The following is a 13,307-nucleotide window of genomic DNA, read 5'->3' on the forward strand; positions in this document are numbered from 1 at the left end:
GTGCCGGACGCTGCCAGCCGGTGGCTGTGGCTCCTGAGACTGTGGTCAGCAGACCTGCTGCTGCCCGAAGTAATGGTGCTGGGAGGTGGCCTGGCCTGGCCTCCGGACAGGTGCTGCAGGTTACTCTCCCATGGGTAAGGCACTCTCTCTTCCTGCCAGTCCTTCGTGATTTGAAAATCTCGAGGCTGACACACGACTGGTTCTTAAGCAGCGAAGTTTAATCTCCATCCCTTGGTCCATGAGCTCCTGCCTCCAAAGGAAAAAATACCGGCACAAAACTTCTCCATCCATCGCCCATCAGAGCATGAGCCCAATAAGACAGAGTGATAATTTTCATGCAATGTTTTCTTGAAATTTTACTGTTAAAATGTTTGTTGCTATTTCTTTCCCCCTTTCTGTAGCTCTGCTGCTATTTTCCATTTCTGCAAGCCTAAGTCATTTCTTTTCTCAATAAACCACATCACAGTGGCCTCAAAACCTCATCGACATCTCCTTGTATTTTTCTTACTGGAATGTGCCTCACCCAGAGATGCAATTAAACCCATAAAGACAGGCCCTGATTTGTTTGGGATGGGTTTGTCGTAATTAATGGATAATCTGTCTCTAATAGGTTTTCACACATAGTTAAGATGGGGTGGCTTAAAGGCTCCTCTTACACAAGTTAGACGAAGGGTTCTGGGAACATCGTATTTTGGACTCAACATTCAACACCTAAAGCAATGTCTGTTTAGGTCTTGGTTATTTCAGTTTGGTTCTGTTAACAGTTAAAAATCTGATTACAGTTTAATGAGATTATTTTATTCTATCACCAGTACTAGTTAATTATCTGTTTGACACGTTAGGGTTACAGATTACTAGTGTGGTTATAAGTGAGTAAATCTATGAGTAAGAGCTGTGAGTAAAACATCCCCCCTTCAGCTGTTTTCCATCATTAGGAAACAAGAACGTACAGAGGTACAGAGGAGGACGTCACCCGACACCCGTCCGAGTCCTCTGTGGGGAAACCACATCAGAGCCCAATGTTGGTAAATCCATCTTCTGAACGCAGCGCCTTTTTAATTTACTATTCCGTAGAATTTCTGCCGGCATTGCTCCGTGATGAGAGTGAGAGCTGGAGAGAGAAGCGGAAGAAGGCCTCAGTGGGGTCAGATGGCTGCCCTGAGGAAGTGGAGGGTGGTTTACCGCCCCCCCCCCCACCCATACCCCGGGACCACAGAGGGCTGGCCCTTTCTCTCTCCCACTCACAGAGGGCTGATGCCCCAGAATTGCTGCTTTTGAAGCAGTGCAGGAGGTACTGGTCGTGGGGCACGCACCTAGTAACCAAGGCCCAGGTGCTTCCAGAGAGAGGTTGCACGTGCCAGGGCTGCACAGGACTAAGGGAACAGGGCCCATCCCACCAGGCCCAGCCTCTTTTCAGATGTCCCCAGAAGTTTCCAGGCTTGCAGGGCGGAGCTATTGTTACCTGTTGCTCAGTGTCAGCTGTCACATAATAAGTACACTGAAGGAGCCTGGGATGGGTTTGGCGTAATTAGTGGATAATCAGTTATTAACCTAACATAGATAAAATCTCTCTGGGGTAGATCTGGGGATCACCAACTCGGTTTGATATTGCATTGGGCAGGAAGCAAACTGAAAAATAAGAAGTGACCGGGGCGTAACCTGTCCAGTGACCTGGGACGAGGGCATCCTGGACTGTGGGAAGGGACCAGCCAGAGGGCAGGGCAGGGAAGGCGGTGGGAGTGGGAGGTTCAGCCAGGAAAACTAGGTGGAGGGTGAGGGTGGGGGTAGGGGTTGGGTGGGGTGGGGTGGGTTGCATTTCACGGTGTCATTTTAGGTCATTGTGAACTTCAGCTTTGACTGTGAGTGATGTGGCAACCAGAATAGGGTTTGAGTTTAGAAAGGATCGAGCCTGCCTTACGCTAGAAAATGATTACTCTAACCAGTGCCTGGAGAACTTCCGTGTGGCAATTTCCAGGGGTGACATTGCTAGATCAAAGATTATACGTGCTTTGCATAGTGATAACAGATGCAAAGATTGCTCTCAGTAAAACGTATGTTATTCCTACCCACAATGCACAGTGCTAGCTTTATACCTGCTTCACACTGAATGTTGTTTACATTCAACATTAAATACAATTAAAATAACATCATCCTAATAGTGCAGGCAAAAATCAACAGTGTTTATCTTAATTATTAATAAAATTGAGCATCTTTTTCTCATTACACACTATTTGTTGATCTTTTATATTTAAACTGTTTATTGTTAAAAAATCCCCATTAAACATATATAATAAACTCCCATGTATCAGCTTCAATAATAATTCACGGCCAATGATTTTGAAGCCAACTTCCAAGATACTGTTTTATATATACATACTTTATTATGTATATCAAAAAGGTAAGGACTTCGATGAAAGAATAGCCACCACAACACTGTTCTGCCTCAAAGGCAAGAACAATTTTTAATGTATTTTAATAATTAGTCATGCTCAGATTTCTCCCATTACCTCATTTAAAAAAAGATATCAAGCATCTTCTCGGACCACAATGCTCTGGAACTAGAAATCAGTCACAGGACGAACACTGAAAAATATACAAAGACGCGAAATCCAAGTAACATGCTATGAAACAAGGAAGAGGTCAACAATGAGATCAAGGAAGAAATCGAAAGACACCTTGAAACAAAAGAATGAGGACACAACAACCAAAATCCATGGGACACTGGGAAAGCCATCCTAAGAGGGGTTCACAGCATGACCGGCCTATCTCAAAAAAACAAGAAAAAACTCAAATAAACAATCTAACTTTACACTTAAAGGAACTTGGAAAAGAACAACCAACAAAGCCCAAACTGAGGAGGAGGAAGGAAATAATGAAAATCAGAGCAGGAATAAACAAAATAGAGTCCAAAAAATGATACAAAAGATCAATAGATCCAAGATCTGGTTCTCTGAAAAGATAAACAAGGTTGACAAACCTTGAACCAGACTCATCAAGATAAAAAAGAGAGGGGACCCAAGTAAATAAAATCAGAAATGAAAGAGGAGAAGTAACAACTGACACCAAAGAGATACAAAAGCTTATAAGAAAATATTATGAACAACTGTATGCCAACAAATCGGACAACCTGGATGAAATGGACAAATTCTTAGAAACATACAGTCTTCCAAAACTAAATGAGGAAGAATCAGAGAGTATGAATAGACAGGTTGTACCTAGTGAAACTAAAGCAGTAATAATAATAATAAAAAAAAAACAACTTCTAACAAACAAGAGCCCTGGACCGGATGGCTTCACAGGAGAATTTTGCCAAACATTGTTAGTCATGGCATGCATTCGTTCATTCACTGGGGTTGCAGAATGCGATGCTACTCACTCTCCTCCCTCATTACCTGGGCTACTTCCCTGGCAAGAGCTGTCCCCTCCTCCACTCTTCGGTTGCTTTGAGACACAGTTCATTAGGAAAGGCAGGGCAGGTGCCTGACTGTTTCCCCACCATTTTTAAAAACCAGTTTCAAAGTAATGTCTTCATTTCCTGGCATCTTCCAAAGATAACTAATAAAGTTTGTATTTTATACTTTGGTGTTATTAGACACTATAAATTTGAAAGTATTTTGTGTTTCACTTCATTGTAGCTATTATCCTTTTTTTAATGCTCCAATTGTCATCCTGATCAGGTCCCATTACTCTTCACAGCTTCCTTCTCTCCCTGTGACGGGGCATTTAAGGCTCCTCTTATTCATTGCACAACCCAAACTGGAAATTATTCACTGTTCCAGGAGCCTGGGTTTCTATTTCTTTGAAAATGCTTGATTCTATTCTTTGCACATCTTTTTCTGTATGAATTGGTAAGAACTTTTTACATGTGAAGACATTAATCTTTTGTTTGTCATATATAGTTTTCCCAGTTTTAAAAATTTTGAAACTTTATGTTGAATTTTTGGTAGAAGTTTAAATATTTTATGTCATATGTATACATTTTTTCATTATGAGTTTTGGTTTTGGTGACTTATTAAGCAAGGCATTTCACATTCTAGGAGTATAAAACCATTCTCCCATATTTTATACTATTTTTCTGGTTTTACTTTTGTATTTTAGTGCTTAATTCATCCCAAATTTATGGGCATTTGGTGTGATGTACCTTTGAGGGGTACTGGGTTAGAAGCATATGAAACCTCTATACAATATTTTTAAAATCATAAATCTATGAAAATTTTAAAACAAGAAAAAATCATTTTTTCCTTTTGTGGTGATTGGTATCCAAGTTTATATTTCCAAGTGGCTAGCTAAATGTTTAACTGCTGAGGTGTCTTAGTGGTGGATATGAGGTAGTTATAGAAATTATGCACATAATTGTCTATTATATGGCCATGACAAACAGTTTCTAAGAGGCAAATATTGAATATTAAGGGCCATTTATATGATTAAATGTTAAAAATCAGTACTTTCCCCTTTGTCAGATGAATGCACAGGAAATAGCGCCACATTTATGAAAAGAGAAACAAGTGGCTTAATGATGGAGAAATGCGGTGGGCACCACATTGAGCGGCTGCCCAGACTGGACGAGCAATGGGAGGCACTGTCCTCACACACAACGTCACCTGTGTCATAACCCTGGAAGTGTGTGGAACCTGACTTAGATCATGAGGGGACAAGGGGACACATCCATTCTGAGGGCGGTTACTTTGCAAAACAACTTGCCGGGTTGCCAGAACAAAACTAAAATGGTGGATCACCATTGCTGATTGAAGTACATCTTTGATTAGATCCAGGGTAAAGAACTATTAAAAATGCAGCTGTAAATTGCAAGATATTTTTGGATAATTGGAGACATTGAAAATTGATTGTATAGTGCATAACAGCATGTGTTACTATTAAGTTTCTTGAGTGATAATTATATTGTGGTCCCATAAAAGAATGTCCCCTTTGGGAAAATATATGCTAATATTTTGGGGTTCGAAGGATCATTTCTGCAGCTTACTGTCAAATTGCGAGAGACACAGAACTAAAACTAAAAGTATGTTAAAAAGATAATCACTGGTATACAGGAACTTGTTTTAATACCCTTACGAATTTCCTGCAAGTTTGTTATTCTCCAAAATAAAAATGTTGGGGCCCTGGCTGGTGTAGTTCAGTGGATTGAGCCCAAGCCTGCGAGCCAAAGCATTGCGGTTTGATTCCCAGTCAGGGCACATGCCTGGGTTGCAGGCCAATTCCAGCAGGGGGCGCACGAGAGGCAACCACACATTGACATTTCTCTCCCTCTCTCCTTCCCTTCCCCTCTAAAGATAAATAAATAAAATTAAAAAAAATATTGGAAAAAACAAAAGCACAGGAAAACAATGGAAGGGAACACAACAGCATGGTGAAAGTGGTTATTTTAAGCAATACTTTCTTTGTTACAGTTTTATGTATTTTAATGCTGCTCACAATGAAAGTCTGTTACTTTAAAACCAGAAAAAATGTTCACCAAGGAAAGAAAGAATGCTCTGTTCCATTTTGCTTTCCCAATGTTTCACGTCGGTTTCTAGGATGTGAAGTGACAGCCAGTGGCTCAGGAGGGAGGTGGGGGCGGCCATGTGAGCCCCAGGGCTCGCCTCTCTGCAAGTCTGTCTGAATGCTCTGTTTGTGGCGATTGCAGTGCGCACTCTGGGACACTCCGCACTCTCTGATGCATGTGTTTGGGGGGAGGTTCCTCTCATCTGGGTGTTTCCTTAGGCCTCTGAGGGACAGTTGTAGGTCTAATTACCTGACAATAGATCTTTTGGACAGAGCTTGTAGGAATTGGAAAACCTGCAGGGAATTAGATGAGGGCGAACTATGTCGCTGAGTTAATGAGAATATAGGAATTCCGTGATTTCCCCCTAAACTGCTTTAACTCAGCCCATAGGAACCCCTAGAGAGACATTGAGGTCTTTGGCCAGTTGAGACTCGGGCACCTGCACCCCTCATGGCCACAAATGCCCCCACCGTTTCACCTGGAACCCCCGAGCCTAGCCCTGGAGGAGTGTGCGTGCCTGGAGAGAGGTTGCCATCTGCCCCGAGCACTGTTCTCCGTGGCTGGGTGCCTCTGGGGACCCAAATCCTTCTCAGGGGCGATGTCACAGGAGCACTACCTAGCTCAGTGGAGTGTGCGCATCTAAGTCCTATAGGATTTCCATCAGCGCAGGTTTTTCTTCCTGAAATCTCCCCACTCCCTTTTATTCCTCCGTAGGTGCCCCGCACAATACCCCATTACACCTCACTGACCACACTGTCCTCTGGACTGTTGTAACCCTGGGTGTCAATTTTTGTTTACACAAGTGATCTGTCCACCCTCTCCTCTTTTTGGAGGGGGGGGAATTATTTAACTATTGTTTTTTTTAATTGTTCAAGTACAGTTGTTTGCTTTTTGAATGTTCGATAGATCTCAAATCATTCCTTCTGTAGGGACCTGCCTCACTTTTGGACAGTCTGTGCCATAACCACAGAAGTGGATTTGTCCACATTTCGCAGAGAAATAAAGGTCTAGGTTGAGGAGCGGCATCGTGCTGTCCCGTTACAGAGAATATATAGACCGTGGGTACACCCGGGGTCGGCCAAAACCCCGGGGGGAATTAATCTTTTCTGACTACAGTAGGGTTTTAGATTCAACCGAGGCAATCCACTCGTCAAGAAGACGCCATTCCCAATCAGATTTACACTGCGTGGGCAATCCATGGCCTCATGAAACTGTTCGGCCTGCGGAGGGTTGCACACCCAGGGAGACCCCAGAGGTCAGGGAGGTCTGATGTCCCTTCTGCTGGGGAAGCCCTTATATACCATCTCCCCTTATATTTTAGCCCAATTTCCAGGAAAGACTCTCACAAGACCTTCAATTTACTTCCTTCTTGAATGCTTTTGCTCTGGTAACACTGCTATTTTTAACACCCCAGCCTCCCTGGAGACAGCTGTGTGTTGTATCTTAGTCCAGAGGTAGAGAGATGATTGCCAGAGCGCAGGAAAACGGTCGGGCCAGGGGCCTGAAAACGGCACTGGGGTCACAGATGTGGGCTGTCACAGACATGGACAGTCTCAGCCATTCCTGAGTCCCTCTCCCCTCCGCCCCCTCGCCCCCGCCCCAGGCACCATCTCCAGGACACTGGGCCAAGGAAATGGAGGGCTAGGAGCACCCGGCAGCCTTCTGTTTGATGAGAAGTAGATCAGGGGAGGGCATGTCAAGGCTTCCTTCTCCAGCTTTTGAAAGGTAAGCCTGTAAATGAGGTGCCAGGTGTGAATCCGGGGCCACCAACCCTGGGGGAAAAGCAGACCCGTCCAAGCCGCGTTGTCTCAGACCCAGAAGCTACAAGTTCCAAGAGACCCTGGGGAGTCATCTGCACCACGAGGAGGAGCTGGTCTGGCCTGAGTTCTCAAGACAGTGAAGCGAGAACATTCCTCTGTGGGCAACTGATCATTCCCACAGCTACCTGTGCAGGCGGTGGAGGGCACCAGGTACAATTGTGGAAACGGATCATTTAAAACAAACCTTCCCTGGACCCCGGGTTGGCTGCGTGCTGGGCCTGGGCCTGGGCCTGGCCCCAGGTCTTCACCCTGAGGGGCCGGGAGGAGGCCAGCTGCCCGCGAAGGCTTCCTTTTTGCTTTTCCAGTGACTGAAGGGACGAACAAGCAGAAACTGTACTCTGGGAAGCTGACTTAGGAGCCGGCTACACAAAATGATAGTTTTAGCACCTGACATCACATGATTACTACTTTTGGAATTTCTAATAACCAAAAAATTCTTGTGAACAAAGAAGCCGAGACCCAGAAAGAGCGTATCTCTGTGTTTTTTTAATGATAAGATAAAATATGATATAAAACACATTTAAAGATGTTTACTCTTTGTGTTTTGAATGTTTTTTCACCTCTTTTTTCTTTCTAGAGCTTTTTTTTTTTAGTAATTTAGGGGTGTATAATGAACCCCAGGAGAGAGAAAATAATCTTTTTTCTAAGCTATGATGACTAAATAGTATATACAGAAACACAGGGATTTTACCTGGCTCTACATTCATACTTTCATGGCTATAAAAAAATAAGAATTAGTCTTAAATATTCTAGATATTTATTTAACTCAACAGACTTCTGTTGAATACTTACAATGAGCCAGGCATTATTCTAGTCTCTGGGGCAAAACATATGTACATGCTTAAGTTCTCAGGGCTCAAAACTCTCAGAGGTGTGTTCTAATCCAAATTTAGACTTAAGAGTCGAGTCAAAGTTAAAATTAACAATATTACCCAGCAAAGACTTCAACAAGGAAAGACATAAGAGGCCTCGTGAGGTGTTTTATGGGAACTGGGATAAACAAGATGCTGACTATTCCTTCTGGGCTCAGCTCATGGAGCTGGTATAAAAGGGCTCCTCCCACAGGAGGGGCATCAGACCTCCCTCACCTCCTGAGTCTCCCTGCTCGCCTCTCCTGAGTCCTCTCTACTAACACCATGGGGTGCTGTGGCTGTGGTGGTCGCTGTGGTGGCGGCTGTGGTGGCTGTGGTGGCGGCTGTGGTGGCTGTGGTGGCTGTGGCGGTGGCTGTGGCGGCTGTGGCGGCTGTGGTGGCTGTGGCGGCTGTGGTGGCTGCACCACCTGCAGAACCTACCGGGTCGGCTGCTGTTCTCGCTGCTGCCCCTGCTGCTGTGGCTGCTGTGGGGGCTGCTGCAGCGTCCCCGTGGTCTGCTGCTGCCGCCGCTCCTGTGGCTGTGGCTCCTGTGGCTGCGGCTCGTGTGGCTGTGGCTGCGGCTGCGGGAAGGGCTGCTGTCAGCAGAAGTGCTGCTGTCAGAAGTGCTGCTGTCAGAGGCAGTGCTGCTGCTAGGTGGCCGGTTGGCAGGTGCTGCTGGGACTTCCACTTGCTTCCTGGCTAAGGCGTCCCTCCCTCCGTCTGCCTGCCTCCCATGGTCTCCCTGTCGCTTCGGCTTTCTGGCACTCTCCTCCTTGGTTCTCATATTCTAAATCTAAATAACTTTCACTGTTTTTAAGGTAGTTACCTGGAGATTCCATACAATGCTACCCAAGGAAAAAAAATGGAGAGCAATTGGTTACTGAGCTCAGCAAAATGTGATAATGATTTCTACTGTGTTTACTTCTTCCAGTTCTTTTCTGTCTATGCATTGAGTCTTCTTGCTCTTCCCTAAATGTTCTGTCCTTACTGTGGCCATAGACTCATTCTAGATGCTCTGCTAAAAATCTCTCAATAAAACACAAACATAAACTGTGAGCGGTTTCCCCTTGTTTTATTTTTAGAGCTACTTTTATTGAACTACTGTTAATTATGGTCTCCCAAGGGCTGGGCTGGTCAAAGATAACACAGATAATTATTCCCTGGTGTGATTTATGATACTGCGTCACACACATAACCATGAACGCGGATAAGAAGAGTAACAAATATGTCAACAGGCCTTGACGCTGTGTGCACGTCTGGGTGGGGGATGGGTGTACAGGGCAAAATAGCTTTAAGAAAGAGATGACATTTGGGTGGATATGTTTCGAAGAATAGGTAAGGTGTGGACAAGTGGAGAAAACTGGAGACAGATATTCCAAGGAAGAGGGCAATGGTACAATACTCGGACCTGGGGCCTGGGGAGGAACTTGACTATAAGTGAGGGCCTGAGGCTGTGGGATTGAGGACGGGATTAGTGCCCTTACGAGAAAAGAAGGAGACCCGAGAGCGCTCTCTCTCTGCCTTGTGGACCCACAGCCAGAAGGGGTCCATCTGCACCCCAGGAAGAGAGCCCTCACCAGACGCTGACGGTGGTGGCAGGCTGACCTTGGGCTTCTAGCCTCCAGACTGTGTGGACCTCAGGCTTTGTCGTTGAAGCCCCAGTCCATGGCGTTTTGTTCTGGTGGCCTGAGCTGGTTAATACAGGGGTGTAACAATACATAGTGACCTCTGTCCTTTTCTGAAAGATTTGGGCTACTGTACAAGGAAGCCCATTTTAAAATTTATAATAAATACGATCGACACCTAGGTGAGAAAGGAACTTTTTCCAGGCCAGGTTGTCTGTCTCGCTCTGTACGGTGTGGAGGTAAAGGGGGCTGATAACCTAAAAATGTGGTCCCATAAAGCACACAGTATCTCCTCTCATAAATCACTCTGGTCCTGTTCGTGAAGTATATTTTTTAAGATTTTATTTATTTATTTTTAGAGAAAAGGGAAGGGCGGGAGAAAGAGAGGGAGAAAGAGAGGGAGAGAGACATGAGTGCAAGAGATACATCGATTGGTTGCCTCTCGCATGCCCCCCACATGGGGACCTGGCCTGCAGCCCAGGCATGAGCCCTGACTGGGAATTAAACAAGCCACCCTTCGGTGCCCAGGCCAACATTCAATCCACTGAGCCACATCAGCCAGGGCCGATGAAATATTTATTCTGTTCCATTGGCATGGGCGTTTTGAGAAGGGGCAGGTCTGTTTAATTTGCTGTATTGGCTAATCTAAGAAGATCTAGGCTTGAAAAAATTATTTTTTGGTCTGTTTATCTAATCTTAACTTTTTGCATTCATTTGTAAGAGGAATATTTATTTATTTATTTTTATTTTCATTTTTATTTTTTTTTTTAGATTTTATTTATTTATCTTAGAGGGGAAGGGAAGGAGAGAGAGAGAGAGAGAGAAGAATATCAATGTATGGTTGCCTCTCATTCGTCCCCTGCCGGGAACTGGCCTGCAACCCAGGCATGTGCCCTGACCGGGAATTGAACCACGATCGTGTGGTTCGCAGGCCAGCGCTCAATCCAGTGAGCTACACCAGCCAGGGTGTAAGAGGTATATTTAGATTCACATTGTAGACGGAAAACATGCTCGTACAAATCACAGGGCTTTGGTGCACATTGTGGTATGCTAATAAATGTTGTTAGAATAAATAGATACTACATATGTATTTATATATGATTTATGAATTATATATAGTTATATGTTATATTTATCAAAAATTTTTGTCATGTATTATTCATGTATATAGATTATGTATGGGTTATATATAATACATATATACATGCCAGGTTAATGTGTTATATGTTATATACAATGTTTACACACCTCTTTGTGTATATGCATGCACATGTGTTTGTACATACTTATGAGGCTATATATTATGTATGCATACATATATATTATCAGTGTCTGAATTTCATGACTCAGCTCATGATTTCTCTCCTCCATGCATCTCTAGTTTGTGGGCAACACAGCCTCTGGTATGGTGGTGGCTGTGTATCATAAGATGCAGAAGTTATACTTCATGCCTTCCTAATATTCTTGGAGTTTAATTTTGGTTCTAGTTTGGGGCCCTTTTAATACTATGTGTTCTGTTCAACCTGCCCTACCTTTGAGTGTTTACAGTAATGACAGATGTTATGTGCCGACCTGTGTCCCCTCAAAGCTCATACGCTGAAGTGCTAGTCTCTGCGTGCCTGTTCGGGGGAGGGCCCTTCATCTCCCCCAATCCCATTTCTCTCCTACAGATGGCTGTCTTTGTATCCCATGCCAATATGGACACATCTAGGAACATATCTTGATCCTGTTTTGCTAGCAGTGCCATCGAGATGTATTTATTTTTCGGAATATTGATTTTTTCCCATTAGTATTATGTCTTGGAGATCCTCCCAGGCCAGTTAATGCCGATCTGCCTCATACTTGCTCTCTGTTTTCTGTTTGCTCTCTGCATCTTCAGGTCCGAGTTTCTCAGCCTTGGCTCTGCTGTGAGCAAGATCCCTCTTTTTGCAGCTGGGCTGTCCTGCGTGGTCATTGCAGGAGGCTTAGCAGCACCCCTGGCTCCCATCACTAGGCCCTCGGTGTCGTCACCACCCTTCTCCCTGTCACTGTGACCACCAAAGATGTCTTCAGACATTGCCAATGTTACCTGGAGGGTAAAACTGTCCGTGGTTGAAAGATAATGTTGTGTGTGTATATACGTATATATGTTTTCTCTGTCTCCGTCATAGTCCAAGGCCCTTCCCCGCAAAAGTCATTTTCTCAGCACATTTTCTGCACTTTAAATGCTATGGAGACGATGTTGAATGGGTCTCACCTTTCTCTGCCCGACTTGATTGGAAGAAACCACGATGTCTGATGATCTGTCCATTCTAGTTGTTGAGCACTGCATGTCATATATTTCTCTCTGTTAATCTTTCCTCTCAACTTTGATTTATGTAGCTCTATTTTTCCTTTGCCATGACTTCACCAAATCTTTATGTTTCTGTGTGTTTTTTCAGAGCCATCTCAAATCCTTTGTGAAATGAAGTGGAATATAGATAAGCAAGCAAGACAGTTGTCAATCAAACCAAAGCCACCTGCACTTCAGCAAGAAAGATGTTGGGTGGTTACTTTTCTTTCCTGGAGCTTCTGGAGTTCAGCTTCTCTGACTGGCTCTGATGGGCAGACTCTGAGCCCTTTCTTTCCTGGAGGTAAAATGTGTACTTTGTGACAACCTGTCCCTCTTTTCTATGATAATTTCCCCCAAACTCTCAGCTGCCTTGTTCTGATGCGTAGTACAAGACAGACCCCATAATTCCTCAAAATAGTAAATTGTGCATTATGCCAGAGGCAAAGAAGTAAGGCTGGAGGAGAGCAACTTACCCGCATCATGGTGAAGGCCTTGCCCTCCTCTTGTCCACAGAGGTAGGGCTGCACGCTTCACGGTCATACCTTGTTTGTGGAAATCCAGGTAAATTATGTTTTTGATGGTCCCTGAAATTATTCTTATTCTGAAAGGCATATCTGCTAACACAGACTTTGAGTAAGGTTCACCCAAATAACGGAGAAAAGTGCTTGTCTGAATCCCCCCGAGACACCCTCCAACCTCTTGTTTGAGGTTCGATCAGGGGTTCAGCCACTTGTCTGTTCATCTTCTCATGCTGTGACCAGTGCCCCAAATCCGAATTATGACTCCGTGGTGTTTTCTCACACTTTTTTGTGCAGGTATGGCTTTTTGAGACATTAACCCCAATTTGAGATCCTTGATTGAGACTACAGAGTCCTTTTTCTGTACAAAACTCACTCCTGACTTCATTTCCTTGTTTCTGCATTTTTATTTGTGCACATGAAAAAATAGCTTGTACATATATAAAAAAACCCATGTACGTGGAATCAACTAGAACATGACTGCTAAATAAAAACAGTATTGTAAAAAATTTTTTTCTTCCCTTCTTCTTATTATACAAGACAGACATAACTTTTCTGATGGCTTATTTTTTGTTATAAAAAACCTTATTAGCTTAAAAAAAATAGCTTACAAACACTTGAATATCTTCACAACCACACCGTTCATGCATATTCTCTGTTCAAGAGACAACTCTTTTCACTG

General features: G+C 43.9%; 1 long non-coding RNA gene across 1 annotated transcript in view; it reads left to right on the top strand.

Annotated features, from left to right (window-relative positions):
• The window catches only part of LOC118975348 (uncharacterized), a 15,280-nt gene extending 2,245 nt beyond the window's left edge, over positions 1–13,035 (top strand). Inside the window, exons 2-3 of the long non-coding RNA XR_005064036.1 lie at positions 12,217–12,408; positions 12,923–13,035. This is a non-coding gene — a long non-coding RNA (uncharacterized LOC118975348). The remainder of the gene's footprint in view (positions 1–12,216; positions 12,409–12,922) is intronic.
• Positions 13,036–13,307: the final 272 nt, after the last annotated feature.

The sequence above is a fragment of the Sturnira hondurensis genome, unplaced genomic scaffold (assembly GCF_014824575.4).
Source record: "Sturnira hondurensis isolate 20B ecotype Veracruz unplaced genomic scaffold, ASM1482457v3 Scaffold0020237, whole genome shotgun sequence".
Lineage (NCBI taxonomy): Eukaryota > Metazoa > Chordata > Mammalia > Chiroptera > Phyllostomidae > Sturnira > Sturnira hondurensis.